At 45.7% G+C, this 20,940-nt stretch overlaps 1 protein-coding gene across 1 annotated transcript in view; it reads left to right on the forward strand.

The window, feature by feature from the left end:
• The first annotated feature begins 373 nt into the window (after nt 1-373).
• LOC126522597 (hepatocyte growth factor receptor-like) overlaps nt 374-20,940 on the forward strand; it is a 566,006-nt gene continuing 545,439 nt past the window's right edge. The window contains exons 1-2 of the mRNA XM_055066486.2: nt 374-594; nt 17,799-17,870. The gene's annotated coding sequence lies outside the window, so the exon portion shown is untranslated. The remainder of the gene's footprint in view (nt 595-17,798; nt 17,871-20,940) is intronic.

Here is a 20,940-nt window from a genome sequence, read left to right on the forward strand (position 1 = left end):
AAACTGCTATCTTTACTTCGTACAGCTATCTACTAATTTGCTATCGCAATCGGTGCTTCGCCACATGGCTTCGCGCCTTTCCGGCGGAACTGCGAATTATTTTTTTTCTCGAAGGCCCCCCCCCCCCCCCCCCTTCCTTACGCACAAGCAGTTCATGCACGATCAGACGCGACGTCGACCGTGCTATTTCACCATCTCTCGTTATCCAACTCGCGATTAAAGGATTAGACTATGACTGGACGCTGACAGCGCTACGATGACGTAAGCAAAACCAAAGCGATGACGGGCGCGAAACCGAGCGCGCGCTCGGCTCATCGGCGCGGGCAACCGCCGCTGCCGCCAGCACGAATGGCGACGGCCTATTGGTTGGAAACAACGCGTGCGGGGGCTGTGGATCTTAAGCGATGCAGTGGGGTCTGATGCGCAAGTATACGTGGAACTATATGAGTGTATTCTCAGCGGATTGAAGCCGCGCTGCGGCTTGATAAATTCGCGCCTTGGCTTTTAGCGCTGTCAGGCTTGCTTTGCGTTATGCGATGTAATAGCGACTCAAGGGTGCGCGTCTTCGCCACAGTGCTCGTTGCTGCACCCGCGGTAAGTCGCAGCATCTCTTTATCTCCTTGCACGCCTTTGCCTAACGTTCTGGCTGCATGGGTCAGTGTAAGTATCGCGTGCCGTTTGCGTGTTGCCAGCGTGGTACGACAGCTGCAACCACGTGGTTGCGTCTCTTCTAGACCGTATCCTGGCGACGTGCAATTGAGGGTTAACGCCGTCGTAAAGAACGCTGCCGGAGCCAGAGTTGAACAACTGTTCTAACTTATGTCACGCTTAATGCCGGAAACGTTGGTGCAAAATCTCATCAACGTCTTCTCAACGTGCCCTGCACGCTTGTTGTACTACCATGCTCGACAAAACGGCAACAACGTTTTCGTGGTTATGTGTTCTTGCCTCTCTGCAGAAGTGTATGAGTCGTGTTAAAAAAAAAAAATATATATGAGGCTCTATGTAAGGTACACGTCGTTGCGCCAAAATTATGCTTAATTAACGAAAGCATTAAGCGCGTGACGCACTTAGTTAATGACGACCACGGATGGACGTTCCACGAGGCGAGGCTTTCTGTCGTCGCTATAATTAAAGGGTGCCCTTATACTTGCTTTACGGTTAGTTTTGGCGTTGAACTTGGCTTCGTTTATTCCACTCGCAGGGGTCGGGAAAGTGCGACCGAAGTTCGTGCTGTGGTTTTGCCGACTACATTAAGTGTTCGAAAGAGGGAGGGTGAAAAAGTGCGTTAGAAAACGTCACGTAAGATTAATCGCCAACCCTCTGTAATCGTTTCAAGGGTGGTATGCGGTTTTCCGGTGTTTCACAAGCGGTGACCTATATGTGTAATAAATATAGGTTGTCCCAGTGAATATCATGAACGATGTGAAAAGTAACGGGTGTATAGTCAGCTGCACGTCTAAGAATTACCTTCTTTAGTCGTATTATTGCATTTTGCATAGATGAACGCTTGCTTAAACTTTTTTAACCATGCTTTTAACCATTCATTCTAATAAAGCTAACCTAAGTACCGTGGTTACAAAGCAGCATAGCGAGCGTTTATAAACAGCCGAATAATTAAACTCTAGCCAAAAATGAATTTACATTGTTTCTTTTTAGGCCAGTATTGTTGCTACTCGCTCAAACAATCTATGGTGGTGTTCTTTTTAAAATATTAGTGCGAAATAGTTGCGCATATTGAGGCAATTTGTTACATGTATCTTAAGGCTTATAACTAGCTATTTAATTGTATATCATTTTGCTCCTCCTCTGGGACAAAAATAGTGCCCTTGTCATCAAATGGAAGACTGTAGATCTACGTTTGCCTCTTGTTCTATAGCCGGCCGTATTGAGTGATTATATGCGTAACTGTAACAACTTCCAACTACATTTTATTTAAATCTGACTTCTTAGATAGGCCTCGGCATGTATGATCATTACGTAATAGTGTGTGTCTGGCTGCTGTTGCTCGTGCGGCATTAGATCTGTTGAGGAGAACGATTTTAGTCAGTCGTAAGTCCGGCGCCTCATGCAGCTTCAACATTGTCGTTGCCTTCCATTCGGTTTCTATTTCTTGCTTTCCTGTTCCATTCACTCGCATTTCCCTGCTCAGAACCATGTACCCACTGGCTCAACAAGCTAACCTCAAAACATAACATCGCATAGCACAAAGCATCCCCTCCCCCTTCCTACTCTGCCCCCCCCCCCCCAAAAGAAAGTAAGAAAAGCATCGATCTGTGCACGGTATCAGTGGTTACATAGTTATGCGCAGCGAACAAATCATTACGAATCCAAATCGGAAAGGAAGCCCACAAACCTTACGTATGCACTCTAACGACTTTGGTACGATTAACTGAGCAGGTTCTGCTACGCAGAACGACAGTATACATGCGGTCGTGCATTCAGCCTTTATCGAAGTTTAGGGTCAACTGTGCGCAACCATAAATCACGTGCGTGCATTAAAGAAAGGCAGCTGTAACCCAAACCATTTAAGCGTGTGCGTTTTAACGACCGGGGAACAATTAATGGTAAAGCACGCGCGAGGCGTGCAAGCGGGAGTTAATGGAATATGGGAGCGGCTACCGAAAGACATGTATGACGACTGTGCGTATCATTTCATTTCACGGTATCCGTCTCGAGTAGCATGCCAGGCAAACCTCGGCATTCGCTCGAGAGCTAGCTCTCTTTTTCGCTGCATCACCATGGCGGCCCGTCGCTCCGGTGCTGATCGAGGCCGCGCTAGATGCGTCCGTCTTGGTCTCGCAGAGAGCGCAGCGGAATGCTTCACTGAGGTCACGTGTTGCTACGGTTAACCGAGAATGCCGAGCTCTTCGCGGGGCTCGTCGCTGCTCTGATAAGCTTCACAGCTGGTCTTCTAAATGATTGTTGTTGGTGGCCGATGTCCGGCGATCGAACGGCTACTGCTAGAATGCTCTCGGAACGACCACTCCTGCGGAACCTGTGTGAACGCGACCGACAGGTTCTCGATTGATCGACTCAGAATTGGTTACATCCCCCTGAGCCATGAATTATGAACTTTCGATAAAAATTTAACGTTCGCGTAATTTAATCCGAAGGCGCTGGAGATCCCATTGAGAGAAAGTCGAGGTGGGCTATCGGACGATGCCTTGCGCAAATTAGAAGGGCTCGTAGTTATGGAGTAGTTAAATATCTATTTATTGTCATGTGAGTCACATTGCGTTATTTCGTACGAAAAACTGGCTCGAAGCACGTGCACTTGTTGGTTGATGGCTACATCCTTTAGGAGAAAGGCAAAATTATTCTGATACCATAACTGATGGACGCGGGAAGTCGTGCATCCTGTCGAACATGATAATGGCTTCAGCAAAAGTGGCTCGGCATACTGAGTACGCAGACGGCTAAATATACTCGAAGCCTAATGTCTGTACTTTACCGTCATTGGAAATACTTGCCAGTCGCGCACACAAGTGTGTATTTCCTCACTGAAGGGAATATGTAGCCATTTATGATTACTAAATTTAACAAGAAGCAGTGTTTAGGGCACGAGAGTGTTTACGAGTACTTTTGCCATTAAAAAAATACAACAGCCAAATTTCAGCAACGACACGAAGGACAACTCTTGTAAAGAAACGATGGTGGCTCGAGAAGCCACGAACTCGGTTGTCTGAGCGTCCATCATTTGACAAAGGGTAACCTGTCAGGGGGGTGGCAGTTAAATGTGCATTTTGCGTCCAAATTATTTGTATTTTATAAAGAGAAGAAAACAACATTATGGTTTATTGCGTTGTTTTAACGTACCCGCACGATATGCTGCTTAACTTTCGTGGACTTGTTTGCAGATTCGTTCGCAGTCTTTTGCTCACATATCTTGGCCATATCATAATAAAGCTTTGAATACAATTAGCTACCCGCCGCGGTGGCTTAGCGGCTATGGTGTTGCGTTGATAAGCTCGAGGGGGATTAAATCCTGGCCGTGGCCGCTGCATTTCGATGGGAGGCGAAATGCGAAGATGCCCATGTCCCGTACTTTTGGGGCACATTAAGATTTGATATGCCGCTTAAAATTAATTCGTGGGCTCCTTCCCAGCGACAGCATACGAATTTTGCCGATCGGCTGAATGCGAAAAAGCGCGTGAACTTACTTTCAGTAGTCTGCGCTAGATAACGCGGGTTGTTCAGGGTCGCTCACTTGAATGTTTCTGACAGGGTAGATGTTGATTTCGTACCCTAAACCCGGCCAGTTATTAGAGAGTTTTAGAATAGGGGCCCCAAACGTTTTGGGGCCCCAAAGAAATAGCGTCGAAGCCACTGCGCATGCGCGAGACGCAAACTGCGTTTGGGTTTCGCGTTGGGAACGCTATTTCACCGATTTAGCGGGAGCTCAAATAGCGTTCCCAAAAGCTGTGCGTCAACAAACATGGCGGCACCCATCGAAGCGACGGCTCTAACCTAGCACCAAACTAAGTTCGATTCGCGGTAATGCGTGAAGTTCGCAAGCTAGGAGAAGTGACTGCAGTTATCGCTTTCTCTCAACTAGCGTGTGTTATGAAGATTGATTCATTAGACGCCGCTGATTCCGAATTCGAGTGTGGATTTTATGGCTCGTAGGCCTAACACGGCTAAGCTTGGCTGGTGAAGGCACGTAAAGTTGGTTTTGTTGCTCCAAACTAAGCACAACTAATTGTTTGCTGCTTGAAGAATAACCTCTAAATTGTAATTAAACGCGAATACACGCAAGTCAAAATTACTATTTATATCATAAGATGGTATATTTTATTTAATTATTTTTAATCGTTTTTCTTAGACGCCGTAGTGGCGCTGTCAGCGCAAGACGCTATCTGCAAACGCAAAGCCCTATTCTAAAACTCTTCACTCCTGCGTGCCCCAACGCTAACACCCGCAAAGCTCTTTGGGGCCCCAAAATATTGGGGCCCCTATTCTAAAACTCTCTATTACTACTGTTACGTTCGATGGCATTCGGCAGCCATAAACAAATAGCCTTCTGTGGGTTGATTTCTTTTTTAGCTGTGTCGCGCCGGCTTCCAGGCATCGCAAAGAGTGAACGAAAGTAAATAAAATAACGCAGGGCCTTACGGAAAGCGCAATAGCCACGTCGTACCGTAAGCGTTTTCGCTTGCGAGTGGTATAGACAACTTTTGTGTGTCTGCCTTACGACTTTTTACTGTGTGTGACATCATTCTTCTCGAGCGAAAAATTCATGAAAGGGACAACCATTGAAAAATATGTCTTACAGTAAACATTAACTTGCCGAGGAAGACGTTATCTCACATTACCACCATTTATTTTCTGTTCGTCCTGGTGATTGTCGAGGCTACTTCGCCCGACGCAGTCATGTTCTGTGGCAAAGAGGTATTGCAGAGAAGGAGGAGGAGCAGCAGCAGGAGGAGGAAATGAAGTGAGAAGGCAGGGATGTTAACCAGATATGCAGAGATTTCTTAGAGGTTAAACCACCTAGTACGGAGCTACAGTGTAACTTTTAAGGCACTTTCGCTCCCCCTTTCTTTGCCACTATAAGGTTTTGATGTTTTTGATCGAACACCACGTATGCGTTCGCGTTCCCTGCCCTGTATCTGTCAGTTTCTTTGATTTCTTGATGCTCATCTTTCTTTTTTTCATTCACGGGTGTGTCAACATTTGCTGCAATCTCCACCGTACTACGTACTATTACGTAAGAGAATGCGCGTAAACGCTGTTAACTGTAGCAAGTTTTCCTACTTTTTTTTGTGTGTATGGTGCGACCGGCGGTGTTATTTTTATTCCTATTCCTGCTGCTGTACTCTATTCTTTATCGTTATCTTACTTTAGTCTTTATGGCCCGTCATTTTGTTCTTTCTTTTCCTCTTTACGCCATTTCTTCTCATGTTCTATTTCTATGTTATTCTAGTCCCTAAGTTGTATACATGTGTTGTGCCCCTTTCGCTGCGAGTTGCCACGTCAGACGGGGAAGGTACGAAAATCTGGCTGGCATATACCCGCCTGCTTTTTCCTCATACATAGGCATCGCACTGGCGTGGCGCAGTTAAAAAGTAATACGTGAGACAAAATGCACAGAGAAGAAAAATGTGGTCGACAAAACAATGCGATGTAGGGAAACAGAAAACGAGGCGGCGGACGTAAACGGGTGTTAATCGTACAACATGTGTATCTACATGTGCACAAAACACAGCAAAAGGAATTCTGGAAATCTCATTACAGGCACAATGCTTAATACATGATTTTCGGAGTCGAGTCATAGGGCAGTCTCTAATGAAACAAGGCCGTGCAGAAAACGCCGAATGCTGTGTGGTATACTTTTGCGACGCGAAAAATTGCACATGGTCAAAAATCTTTGGACAAGGTGTGTTCACAAAGTATCGAACATTCTTTCCCACGTAAAGCAACGAAGTGCGGGAAGCTTCCTTCGGTGAATATGTGGAGGGGACATTCATGCGCATGCGTGAATTCTTTTCCGCCCGCAGAAAGTGTCAGTTGCTGGCAATCGGCCTATGAATGAGGACGCGTAGTGGGCGCTTGTGGGATTCCACTCAGTTGTAAAATGAAGGGACAACATGAGCAGCGATATTGCATCAAATTTTGACAAAATCTTGGCCATACCCAAGTGGAAATCAGTCGAAAGATTCAACAGGCTTTCGGGAACGACGGCATTAGCACCTCACTGATAAAAGAGTGGTACAACCACTTCAAAGATGGCCGCACATCAGTGGACGGCGAACCGCGTACAGGCAGACTCTCAACAAGCCGAAATGAGCATGTCATTGAGCAAGTGCGGACTTTGGTCATGGAGGACCATCGCATCACAGTCCTAGAACTCGGGAACGAGATAGGTGTAAGCATTAGATCAGTACATTCAATTTTGACCGAGGATTTGGGCACGAGGAGCGTGTCCGCGAAATTCGTATACGGAAACTGCTAACAATGGTGCAGAAGTAAGTCCGCCTGAAAATCGCACAGGACCTGCTGGAGAACGGAAATAGCAACTCCAACTTTCTGAACACCGTAATCACAGGTGATGAGTTGCGGGTGTATGGGCACGACCCATGGAACCAAGATGCAGTCGTCACAGTGGAAACATCCGACATCCCCGAGGCCAAAAAAAGAAAAAGCCGGGAAGGTCAGCGGCAATGTCAAGGCCACATTCGCCATTTTCTTCAACACCCGTGGGGTGGCGCATCATGAGTCTGCACCACAAGGACAAATCATCACAGAGGAATACTACCAGGAGGTCCTTCATCGCCTTCGTGATGCTGTGCGGCGTTGACGACCAGATATGTGGGCAGCAAAAACTTGGCAGCTCCATCATGATAACGCACCTGCCCATTCTGCGTGTACGCTAACGACCAAAAAGAAAAACAAGGAAAAAAAAACAGCAGGGTATTGTATGGTAAAAATATCCATTAAAAATAATAATAATAAATAAAGAATCTTGATTTTGCATGCGCCTACAAGCTAGCCGTAGTTAATAATGAACATCAGCTTTCTATAGAAAGGCACAGAAAGGCATAACAAAAGGAACAAATCATTGATCCCCTTTTCGTTTTCATTCACTAACGGGCTACCACGTTGGTGCTACACGAAACTGACGGTGATAATGATAATGATTTATTGGCGTCCCCTTTGAAACGTAGCGGTGAGAAATAGACACCTAGCCTACTTGAGTTAGTCAGGTATGCTATAAATGCTTTTCATTGTAGCGTTATTGTATACATCTCTTTCTTCTCTCCTCAAAACTTATCTACCTTGTACCGCTACCTACGCCTGTGACGGATGCGGTCGTATATATCAATCCCTTCCCTGTTTTCTTTTATACCACTACTCTAAACGTCCATTGCTTTTCTCGACGGCTGACCAGTTGATGCTTCCGTCCACTTTAAGTCCAAGCGCTTATGGAAGGTGTGCATTACCAACGGGTCTCGCTGGGTTCACATTCCATTAGGATGTGCTGACGGGTCTCCCGATTTTTGCTGCAGCATACACATGCCTCATGTTGTTGCGAATATTTGCTCCGATATCTTTTTGCCCTTAGGCAACCCGTTTGAGACTCAAATAGCATGACACTTCCCTTCGTGCTATCGTACAGATCTTCACTTCTAATTTCTTTCTTCATATTCTTGTAAATCTCCATGGCCTTTTGTTTCCGTTCTTTGCATCCAATTAACTTCCTCTGTTTCTCTCACTTTCTGATGACTCCTGGTTCTCCATTTAGGCTTTCAACTACCCTGTGCTTGCTTGCCAAGTTTCTTGACCTCTTCCTCCATTTTGTGTCCACGTTTTTCAGGTACAGATACTTGTGCCACGGCCGCTGGATAAAAAAAAAAAAGAGAATAAAAGGAAAAAGAAGGACCCCCCCTCCTCCTTTTTTTTTTATTCCGGCCCCGTGCTTGTGCACTTTACCCGCCCATTTATTTTGATCCGTGTTCCTGAATCATTCTTCAAAACTAAACTTGCTCTGCGCTTCTCTGACTTTAAACGAGTCCCAACCCTTGTTACCCTGCACTACCACATTTGTGCTTTTGCCGTGGGCTCCGAAAGCCAACCAGCCTATCGATCTTTGGTTGACTTCCAGCCCCGACAAGATATCCGCTTTTAAGCACAGAATGGCATTTGCAAACGTTAGCGCAGGCACCATTACTCCTTTCCAGATTCCTCGCACCACCTCATATCTATAGTGGCCCCAAAGACCTCTAGGTTTCATCATTGCTGCACGCTTCACCATTCATTGCTTCCATGGCGAGAGAAGCAAAGGCGCCCTCTCACGGCAAGAGCACCAATCGAAAGAGGGTGCTTGAGCGCGATCAAGCTTTTCCTCTCTTCCGGCAGGGGGCGATTACATCCCATGTGTCGGATCCGATAGACTTCGGCAGATATTTCCTGGCGCTGGTTTTAGAAGAACTCATGGAGGAAGAACTTTAGCAGCCTTAGCTCGGACGCGCTTCGTTTGGTGAAAGGGAATGACGCAATATCGGTTTCGTTTTTACGTTATATTTTTATTTTTCATATCCACCTGCTTCCGCAGTTCGTCGCGAGTATCTCAATTGCATGAACAAATGTGCGAGCACTGAGCACGAAAGGAATGCACGTCACATGGAAATAACGAATCGTCAATTTCTCCCGTCCTTTTCATCTAGTTCTTATCTTCTTTTGACATTTCTAATCTCAATTTCGTTCTTGTTCAAGAAGGGGGAGTGCGGAGGAAAGCTTGTTTTAGGCTTTCGGTGTGCAATGCCTCTTGTTTCCTTTCTGGCGGGACGTTGCAAACAGCTATACTGACCACGAGTACCACGAGTAAGCCACGAAAATTAATAGCCTGGCATGGTGACTGACGTAACTCACGAAAGGTGCCTGCTATATATTCATTTTCCACGAATCGCGATCGTTCTAGGAACATTGTTTGATGAGTTGAAATGATGGCTGGACTAACATAACAGTGATAAGTAATGAATTCATTTCCTAGGGGAAATAAATATTGTTCAAGTATGGTGACGTCTCATTTCATCAAGGGAACATCCCTGTAAGAAGCATTAAATGATTCTGAAGATGGAATGTTAGAGTTCTTTAATATACAATAAGTAAATGTAGGAAATTTTATTTGGCGCCGGTTCCTGGGGTGCGGGGGGTTGGGGGTGGGGGGAGCTTATCACGTAGAAAAACCTATCAAAATTGAAAAAAATAAAAGGGAAAGGCCACAAGAATGCAATATCACAACAGTACTCAAACCAAGACAGATCAGAATCTCAGGTAGATGCACTAAAGGCAGTTATTTTACAAACAAAAGTCGCATACGATATTTAATGCTAAAGACGGCACAAAATAAAACAAGCAGTCGTGTACAGAAAGGAACATAACATCAGTTCAAATAAACACACGGTCAGCTTGCGATAGATATGAGACAAGCTGTGTTCAATTATTCAGAAAGCCCAAGTTGGCCTATAGGGCCTGAATATACTCGAAGGCTCCTCTTTATTAAGCGCGGAAGCTGATACTCAGATGTGCGGCGCAGTCCATGCAGAAGTGACGCTATCTCTACGCTAGATTTTGTTTTGCGAATGCACCATGTACACCTCTAGCAGTGGTGAAATTACTGAGGGGGACAAGCAGATGGACACACAAACCACAACCTTATCCTGTATCGTCCCTGCGAAGAACATTTATTGTCATGTTTGCTTGTTGCTCAAGCGTTTTGATGCGAGTGAAAGAGAAACAATCGAAGAGAAAGAGGCAGGAAGGTAGATCACAGGGAAAAAATCGACTTGCTACTTTACGATGCTGGGGAAGTGGAACGTAGAATAGATCATATTAAAACAGAAAGACAGGAATCACCCTAACACTCACGTTTACGGATGGTCGCGATCACAGGACGCTATACCAGCGCAGGCGGCTCACTTGCAGCACAATGCTCACCAGTTAAGGCTAAAGTTGTTCATGCAGGTCTGTTTCCCTTGATAACTTTACGAGTGCCTTTGTGACCTTCTGCTGACGTGGGAATTCCAACAGCCCTTACATGAAAATAAAATACTTGCTGTCGATGTGGCGATGCACTCAAAAGTTCTTCTTGGGTCCACGATCAACAGAATGCCGCTACCTCAACAAAGTGTTAACATTATTTCTTTTACTCTTCAAATTTCACTTATTTTGGCTAACATCTGGCCAGAAGGCACCGCTAGAGAGGTTAACGAAAGCATGAAGTATAACAGAAGCACTGTGATTCCCATTGGATAGCTCTGTGACTGCAAGCAGCCGCAAATGCAGTGACTGTTGTGACATTATCCTCACCCACGAATACTTGAAGCGAGGCTTTGCATCACTAAATGCAGGAGTACTTTATGTGTCAGGTTACTTGACATGACCGCGAAACACGCTAATCTTATTAAGTGAGCAAGCCGGTTTTCTATTATTCCTTTTTCAAGAATTAGAAGCATCCCTGATTCCTGCAAATAATAAAGAAACAAGAAAGAATGCACAGTTTTGACTTCCTCGACATATTCGTATAGTAAATAGCTCTACAAGAAATCACATGCTTGAACTGACCCATGATAACTCACTATTCGTGACATTCGCCAACCTAAATAAAGGAAACGCGAAGAGACGACAGCGTCACTATGCACAGTTGTGATTTAATCTAAACGTGTTTAAAGAAACAGGCAATATCCACTTAACAAACTCGCTTTATTTTTTTCGAATTTCCGCTTCCCGCGCAATGTCTTCCGATATCGCTAGCTTTTGCAACGATACCCTGCATTGGTTTCGTTAATTCCCCACCTGTATATAAAAACGTCACGCTTTAGTCTGTTGTGACAAGCCTGGCAGAATGTTCGCGCAGATTTTGACAAGTGTTTTTTTTTTTTCTACCCGAGGATAAATCGACAGTATGACAGATACATCACCACTGGGCACGGTCTGAAGCACACGTCAGCTGCTTAGCAGCGGCAAGTAAGGCGGCCAGCCACAGGAAATGACAGGTCGGGGTTACGTCTCGCGTTCCGGGCGAACGCACCGCCGGCAAAAGCGTCTGCGCCCGAGGAGACAGGAGCCGTCGGGGTGCGCGAGCCAGCAAACACAGATGACGGTGCTGTTTGTACGGGGGGGCTTCGAGCTAGCGGAGATTGCAGCAAGGGTACCGCGATGAGTATGTGACGGGAGTGCTCGGTGGGTAAGGTATGTAATATAGTCAAGGGTGGCATGCTATACGCTAAGCAGGCGGTCAGCGAGCGGCGCGAGCTCGATCCAGGATAAATACGGGCGACAAGAATGGAAATTGGCTGGACCCCTCTCTGTTGGTGACCCCTGGAGCTAACTTAAGCTGCCCGCCCAGTTAAGTGTGAGATGCGCAGATGCCCGATCAATATGACATTTAGCGCATCTCTTTAGAGACTGCACTAAGCTGACTGGTCTCTATACTCTATCTCAGTAGTTCCTTGCAGCACTGTGGAAGCTACACGAATTCTTAACCAAGAGGAAAGCTGAATGACCCTCGAAATGTGCGCATCCGCGCCGCGTCCTCTGCTCAGCGTCTGCTTGCCATCCTGTCGGTACATGCTCCATGGTTGGTGGGTTGACTAATAAATGCTTTGACGTCACAACCATAAGCTTCGTTTACATAGATGCGACAGCGGGGCTTCGCTTCAGCTGTATGCTTTCTCTGCAGTTACCTTGCAGCCTCTTTAGCAAGTAGTAACGAAGAACGCCTTCATAAATGTTCACCCGCGGCACAGCGTCTGCTCGGCGTCTACTTGACGTTTGGTCGCTATACCGTCATCACGCCATGCTAGAGCGGGGTAATAAATTAATGATGCAATGAACAATTAGGCCTTTATAGGGTTGGGCATCGTCAACGCATCACCAGTGTTAACGGTGTGACGCCATCTGCTAACTAGAAATGAAACCAGTCTTACTGCTTGGCGCCATGTCAGTAGTCCTAGCAGCGTGAAAACAAACAGCCGATCTGAATAATTACGACAACACATACCTAATGCTTTGGTCTCATCTTGAGATGAGACTTAGCGATGACGGATTTCGCTACTTGTTTCTTGCTGACAAGGCGGAGAGCGCGAATTCAGATCGAAGCGGACAAGCGCGAATTCAGATCGAAGCGGGTATACTCGGCGCTGTAAGGGCTCGGCCATGTTGCTACAGTTGATCATGATTAGGGTGGCTATTACGGTTACCGGTGGTAAATGCCACATTAATTCTTGGTATACGACGGCCATGCGCAAAGGCCATGACATGTCGCGTATCGTATCATGTAGCAAGCAAAAATAAAACTCTCTAGAGCAGCCAATAATCAGCCAATTGCGCCCGGAACTATGCACCGCTTTAAAATATACCACGTTTAATGAGAAAAACATGGCTTGTTCTCACCAATACGATAGGCGATCTTTTCATCAGCGGGGTTATCTTGATTCACGTTCTGAGCGGTTGTCTGTCCCTTTAATGTTCAATTGAACGCCGCTGAGCGGTCCTTCGAGTTATGAACTCCTTGTAGGCAAGTGAGCGCGTTAAGATGTTTGGCCAATGGTTTAGCAAAGTGGGTAAGACACTCGGCTTCTGAGCGTGTCGATTAGTGTTTCTCATTCTTCCTAACGTTCCGTTACCTTCGCCTTTTGGTGGAGCAAAATGTAACCTGCAGCTGTAGCATATGCAGGGTGTTTCAGCGAACACTTTCAAAATTTTTTAAAGGTTGCCTGTGGCTGATCGCTCAATTCTAGTTTATGAGCCGATCTACTCGAAGCGGCGGACACTACTTGCACAAAAAATTGAAATGCAAAATTGGCTGGTTAACAAGAATTCACTAATTACCTTTTTAGCTAATTAACTTATAACCCATATTGCAATTTACAAATACTAGCAGTGAACTTCGCAAGGCATCCACTTGGAACGAATTCTCAGGACGACACCAGTTTCGAAATATAAATACCCGAACTTTGCGGAGAAATGCATTGGAGTTCCAGTTGTATGCTTCAGTGCATGAAACGACATTTTGTTAACAAAGTAACTAGAACACCAATGCATTTCTCCTCAAAGCGCCTGTCGTTGCTTTTACCGGCGTCAAGAGCGTTTGTACTGCACTGCTTCTGCCTAAAGGTTTGCTGTTTGCGCTCTTCTCCGCAACACTCGTGTTCATCTACGACACGAATACCATGTTTATCTGTGTACTTGAAAAAACGAAACATCAGAGATGTAATCGGCACTAAGTGCAAAGCTCTGAAAAAATACGAATTATAATTGCTGTTTTTCGTCCGGATGGCTGTGCCATTAACGGTTAGGTATCTTTACGGTAGTAAATTGCAGAGAAGCATGAGAATGCTTTCTTTTATTATAAAGGCTCTGGAAGACAAAAGTTATATAGTTAGGCTTCTGATAGGAGACCTAACAGAATAGTGCACTACGCAGGGTGCAACACACGTGAAAAAAGAAAGGAGCATCCGTGTTCTTCATTTCAATCCGGCTGAGTGAACGCCATGAACCAGCGTATTTATGCTAATAACTGATACATTCTTCCTAGACGCTGCAGTATCAGTGGGAATGACGGCGCTGAAGAAGCCGCTCGATTTGCGCATGAGAGCGCATGATAGCGATTCCGCTGTCGCGACCAAACGTTGTAGCGGGATTACGCTCGATGTCCCGTGAATGCGCGGTGCCCCTGTGGGACTCGAATGCTTTCACTTCGTGTCTCGCCTACGTTCGTTGTCCTCCGACCTACAATTATATCTACCGTTTCGTTACCGTGACTCCGACGGACTAAGTTATTATATTTGTGACAAGGCGTCATATTTACTTCGTAGAATGCTCCTATACATGCTTTCCCGATCGCCTACAGCTGACAGCCCTGTGACACGTGCAGCTGTGGCGAGACATTGACACAGGTAGTTTGTGTGTTTCCGCACAAAGTGCCCAGAGGGAAGCTGTGTGCTGAGTGATTGATGAGCTCTAAAATCATCCACAATAACAACAGACAGTGCTGGCACAGTGCTCTTAACTCCATGCAGAACGCTATAAATGCGTTGCTGGAGTTTCCGAGGTCCATGTGACCAGCAATGAGAAGTCTTTCGCGGTCATCTGACCGCTTTCTATAGGTGACCTTTCTCTTTGCAAAAAGTGCTTGGACCCTCGTCGTGCCCTAAGAAACACGGATCAGCTCATAAGACTCCACCAACTTTGTCGTGGACAGTGACTTGATAAATTCTTTGTGACTAGAGATGTATATACATATTTAGTTTTCTCTTTGCTCTCTTTATTTATTTTACCTACTTTGTCTAGTGGCCTTATTGAGGTCGCGAAAGGTTAGGTCTAGAACATTAAAACTCACTGTCTTTTTTTTCTGTCCACGCTTTTTTTACAAAAAGCTAGCTATCTACTTGTATAGAACAACTTTAAAGCAGTGGTTTGTCACAGTGACCTTGCTGTGCACATTTTCATCAATATAAAAAAAAATTGCTTTTACCAGGGCAGACGCCAAACCGGATATAATTTGGCCATTAAAAGCGTCGTATCGCTTCGACCCGCGCCTAGAGTACATGGGTCTCGAAGACCACGTTCAAACATGAACATGATATGTTATTTCCACAGTTCTCATAACATGCAAACAAATGAACCATTTCCTCCGTTCACAAGTCTCACTCCAGCACTTATTTCGGCTGTATTTTGTTCGCTATAAGCAAATGATTGAAGCATGCAGCAAAGATAAACGCCACAGAATTGCACTATCTTTTTTTTACTGTATAATACGCAGTATATTATTCGGCACCACTCTGTCTACTCTCATAGTGAGGGCTGTGGCTAGAGGAGAAGCTGCAAGCACATTCGATATAATTTCTTTTCAGCGATACTCATGTAAACCAGATGTCGCAACCTCTTCTGCGATTACGCATCTCTACAGTTTTCCTTCCAATGTATGAAACAGGAATGATTACCAACTTAACGTACGCGTTATATTCTCCTGTACAAAGTTGTTTCTTAACTATTTTATTCCCAATTCATCCAACGAATAGAATCACCTGCCCACTTCTATTGCCGAATTGACCGATACCTAAAAGGAAGAGGTCCGGACACCTACCAAAATGGTTTAAAATAGTTATTTATGTTTCGGCTCCCCCGCGGCTGCCGTGGGGGAGTCGAAACGTAAATAACTAGTTTGAACCATTTTGGTTGGTGTCCAGACCTCTTTATTTTAAGTATGCATCATCCCGACCAGACGGGCTTCCGTCATACTCTCGACTTCATCGAATTGACCGATGTACGAATTTGCATTTAAGTCTGCATTATTTATACATTATTTATACATTATAGCAGCCTCATTGTAACATAAGTTATAGCAGCCTCAGTGAATGTACAGCGAAGCTGTTGCAAAACCACTACACCTGCTCATGGGGATACGAAATATTTTATTACTTTAGAGTAATGGTAGTGATAATCAGTGGCGTAGCAACAGGGGGGGCCGGGGGGCCGTGGGCCCCGGGTGCACGGGGCCAGTAGGGGGGGGGGGGGGGGGTGTCATATACGTCTGAAGACACGCGAAAATTGTCGACGACATCCTCGCCTTCCTCGACTACACCCGGGGGAGGGGGGGGGGGGTGACAGAAGAGCTAAGGGCCCCGGGTGCCAGACGACCTAGCTACGCCACTGGTGATAATCGCTTTGTGGTTGCTGTGTTAGACGGTGGTGCGTTCCGCGACAATTTTCGTTACATTCTTGGCGAAGACCAAATCCAAACACGATCTGTACCACGTGGTTCGTTGATTTGGGTCGTTGTAGCGTGCGAGTCCAAAGTTGTCCCTGACAAACGACAGGAACCAGTCCTTTTTGTCGGGTTTCGTAACGTCAAGATTAAAGTCGCCGATGATAAGCACTGGCGTTCCTCGCTCTTGTCTCACCCATGCAAAGTTATTTCGCTTGAAGTTCTCAATGACTGTTTTGGATGTTTCAGGCTTGATGTAGAGTGTGAAGATTAGCATTCCGTCACAGGTCTTTACACCACATACACAGGCCCAATGGGTGGCATTGATCCCTGGCTCTAAGATGCATCGAGAAGCGGCATAGAGCGCCCTTATGAATTTGTCGCGGGCTTGTCTTCAAATATGTGGTTCAGATGCGTGTTTTGTTCATGTTCTTTATCGAAATGAATGATGTTCTGTGTGTTGTATGCGCGATTCCAAAGAATGTAGGCACTTTTTCGCTTCACTTTGCCACGTGCTTGAAGCCTGTTTCACCTCCGCCGCGGGTGGGCCCGGTATTGCACCACCTCCAGGATTGGCCCACATTTTTGCCCATGGACGGAAATACGAAAAGCGCCGACCACCGAGAGGCTAACAGCTTCGCTGTAACAAATAAATAAAGAAACAAAAATAATAAAGGAAACAAATGCAATCGTTATTCAGGTAGTGGGGACTTGGCTCATAGGGAGTGATCATTTTACGTACTCTCGTTATTTGTGTAGTCAGAATAATATTTTCTCCTAATTTATTTCGCCTTTCGAGTGTCTAGTCTAGTGTCTTCGTACCGTGCATTGTCATCATTTCTTACATAATCCGCCAACATACCCCGCGTGTCACCGATATTTCCAGCTGGCCTCGACGTTTCAGAAGTGCGTCCCTCGGGACCACGGTGGCTCAATTCAATTATACCGAGGCGCTCGCTACAGTGGCGCTCAGGTAGGATTCGTTCGAACAGTTTCACCTACCTCCGCGCGCGCGGTTGGCAGGCAGGAGCTGCTGAGAAATTGCTTGCCTCGGTGCCACGAACAGACTCTACTATTTTTACTTCTTTCTTATCATATTGCTGCCACTTGTAGGCAGCAATATCATACGGCGTGGGCAATGCATCAATATTGATTTTCAGTTACTAATGTCAACTCGATTGCGCTGTTTTTGATTCGACACATCTCTGCCTACTCGTTTTGCTGCTATTGCGTGCAGCGCACTCCTGCGGCCTATGTCGTTGTGTCCTGACCTCTACCGTTCTTCTACAAATCACGAATGCTTCGCATTACGTAAACGTCAACTACAGTTCCCCCCCCCCCCCCCCCTGCTTCGTTTGCTAGCGCCATGGTCACGCAAGGTTCAATAAGTAGTGCGCAACCGCAGCTCACCAATACTATTATCGAAGAGTTGAACGCCCTGTAATTATCCTTTAGGGACGCGCCATTGATCTGGACAGAGCACTCATTAAATTTTTTGCTTTTGTAGAGCGGGCTATATTAAGCCTTTTCATCATTTCGTGTGTGCCCACAGACATTTGAAATGCGTTGTTCCTTTTTGTTATAGCTCTTGTTCGCATAACGGAGTGTGACGAAGGCGCATCAATGCACCTTACAGCGCAGCTGACTTACAGTAGAGGTAAGTGATCCACTTCACGAAATTTTACGATCGGTGTTTATCTATACGTCATCCCCATTCGTTACCTGCCGGGTTATGAACATTAGTGAGTTGATCGTCGCTGCTCGTGCCAGGAGGAACGGAATCTTTCTTGTTTGTTTATTTTTGTCTTGCATCGTTTGTACACTTAAAAACTTGCAGCCCTGCCTTGTATTAAAGGATGCCGCGGGCAAACTAAGGCGCAGATAGAGCAAGAGAAAACGTAACATTCAAAACAAAAACACAGGACACTGTAAATGGCGCACTCAACAAGAATAGGTGTATCATGAAATGCCACGAAATATTCCATGATATGAAGACGAATCATGTGGTATCTACCAACTTTTCAAGAATTCGTTTAATCTTCCAGTTAAAAAAGAACAGCGATTTGTAATTTTTAATAGTCTCTTGATAGCAAGGATCTCGGGGAAGAAACGAGGCAAGGGCTGACTACCCTAGAAATATCGATATATCTGTATATTATTTCACACTTTTTGGAGGAGGTATAGTTTAGCCTAAAAAAGCTTAAATATCTGCACTAACCACGTATTCCCGGTGCTCAAGAAGGAGGTAGGTGTATGCGGGTAGCTGCGTCGTTCTTGAATTGCAGACCAGGGTAGTGGCGCAGAAACATGCTGGTGAAAACCATTTTCATGCCATACTGGTCACAAAGTGGTAGCTCCTGCCATCGAAGAGTTACGCGAGAGAACGAAATAGTGCGGTGAAAAGAAAGTTGAGCAGATGTCAGACCGATACTTGAGTTTGACGTACGTATAGACTGTTTTCTGTGTGTATCCCTGAAGGTTTTGTATCGAGCTTCTATGGTGGTCTGCCGGAGACTGATGTGTCATTTTTGCTTATCGCTGATGATGAATGGTGGGTGGGGGGGGGGGGAGGGGTGGTTGTATCACAATTGTGTGACTTCGTGATCCTAAACGACCGCAGACGCACGGTGGGTTCGGCATCAGAAGGATCCAGGCGGTATACTATGCGATGTCATGAACAGCCGCTTTTCTTGGGCTTCAGACACGAACTAGTTTTGTGCACTTTGGCTCACATAGAGTACCTGCGTGTGAAAGGGCAGTGGCACGAAAACACTCTATATGTATTGAACGAATAGTTGACTCAAGGGAATTGAGAAGCGGATATATAAAGCGCTGGTGGCACATGGCGACATAGGAGGCGCAAATGAGCCTTCTGACTTTGATTTAACTCCTGTGCTCACTCTCTTCAGATTATTTGTGATCGTGGTCATCAAGGCCGGCACTGAGCCAGCAGAGATGGCTGCTGGTCCAACAACATAGCGCGCAAACGCTGCGAGCAGTAAAACAACCGCTGGACGAAGAGCCAGAAACGCGAGCAAATATTAAGAAAGAAAAAGTGCTTGTGAAGCCACAGGAAGGCGCAAGAGTAATCAGGCTAGCACACCTTCATGGGGGTGGGCAGCGCAACCCGGACGAAAGACAAAAGGAAGTACACTATAGGAGCGCAGACTAACAACTGGTTTATTTTTTCATACAGGCTAATAAAATATACAGAAAATGTAAACGCATGTAAAGTGACGCCTTCAAGGGTGAAAGGGTGTTAGCCTATCTTGCCATTCAAAAACCTGGCTGACGCCAAGTCTGGCTGACGCATGCGCCTGAGTTTACATGCATGAAGTAGGCTTCCACAATCTCGCGGTTGATTTGATTACCATTTTTATACAATATTTCGGTTTCTTCAAACAAAGCTTTGTATAAGCAATCTCTACAATAGAATCTCGTATCGTGTACTTCCTTTTCTCTTTCGTCTGGGTTGCGCTGCCTACCCCTAGGAACACGTTCAATCATCAACTCGCCCAGCTTACCGTGTTAATTTAGTACAGCTTCCCTTGCTCCCACAAAAGTTAGCATGGCCGAGCGCAGTTTTCTCTCCGTATTCTAGATCTTTTTCACGGTAGCGGCTGGCATTCTTAAAGTCTAACGTGTAGGATCATAGACCTCATAAGCTTAAGCAGCCCAAATATAGCCTACTGCGACGAGATGTTTTAAGAGCAGTGGCCTAGGACTTTGTGCTCCTCACTCTTTTTTTTTCTTGGTCCTCATGCTATTTGCTCTTTTTATCACTATGACCCCATCGCCCCGTGAAGAATAGCCGACCAGAACTACCTTTGGTTAACCTCCGTGACTTTCTCTCTCTCTCTCTCTGTTGATCCATGCTAATGGAGCTCTTTACTATACTCCATCGCTTTGTTGTTTCCTGCTTCACTGGCACAAACTTGCGAGCCGTGTGGGATCTTAAATTTCCACAGATCTAAATGAAGAAAAACAGAAGAAAAGAAACGCCCTTACACGTAGCAGACGATATGCAAACACATTGCGCATCACCAACATATTTATGCATAACTTCTTTTGGGGTCTGCAACTTGTATGACTCACCTGTTTAATGAGCGACTATTAACCCTGAACTTGTCGAACTCGTTAGCGAACATGTGCTGTCACCAGTGTTGAATGACGTGGATTGGATTGGATTGCGGAAGGAGGAGGAGGAGGAGACAAAGGAGAGGAAAGACAGGGAGGTTAGCCAGTGTAAGTACCGGCTGGCTACCCTGTGCTGGGGAAAGGGGTAAAGGGAATAAAAGGAGAAAGAAGAAGAAGAGGAAAAAAATGGAAAAAAAGAAAATTCACACAGTAACGCGAAACTACGCGCTACAACGTTCAAAGGCGGTCGCACAGTTCGCATGTCCTTAAAAACTTCAGCAAAACTCTTAAGGCCTTGAGTGCTGAAGCCCGTCTGGACCAATGTCCTAGAGCTTTTTCCTCTGTAAAGGGGCGATTGTCCAGTTTTTTCGAGAGCGGTCACGAGCACTTTTCTTGACACTTTGTAACGGGGACAGTCACAAAGGAAGTGCTCAATCGTCTCCTCGCAGCCGCAGATGTCACAAGTAGGGCTGTCGGCCATTCCAATGCGGAATGAGTAGGAGTTCGTGAATACCACGCCGAGCCACAGGCGGCACAGAAGTGTTGCTACCGCTCGTGGCAACCCTGGTGGTAGGCGGAGTCGCAGACGT

The sequence above is a fragment of the Dermacentor andersoni genome, chromosome 6 (assembly GCF_023375885.2).
Source record: "Dermacentor andersoni chromosome 6, qqDerAnde1_hic_scaffold, whole genome shotgun sequence".
NCBI lineage: Eukaryota > Metazoa > Arthropoda > Arachnida > Ixodida > Ixodidae > Dermacentor > Dermacentor andersoni.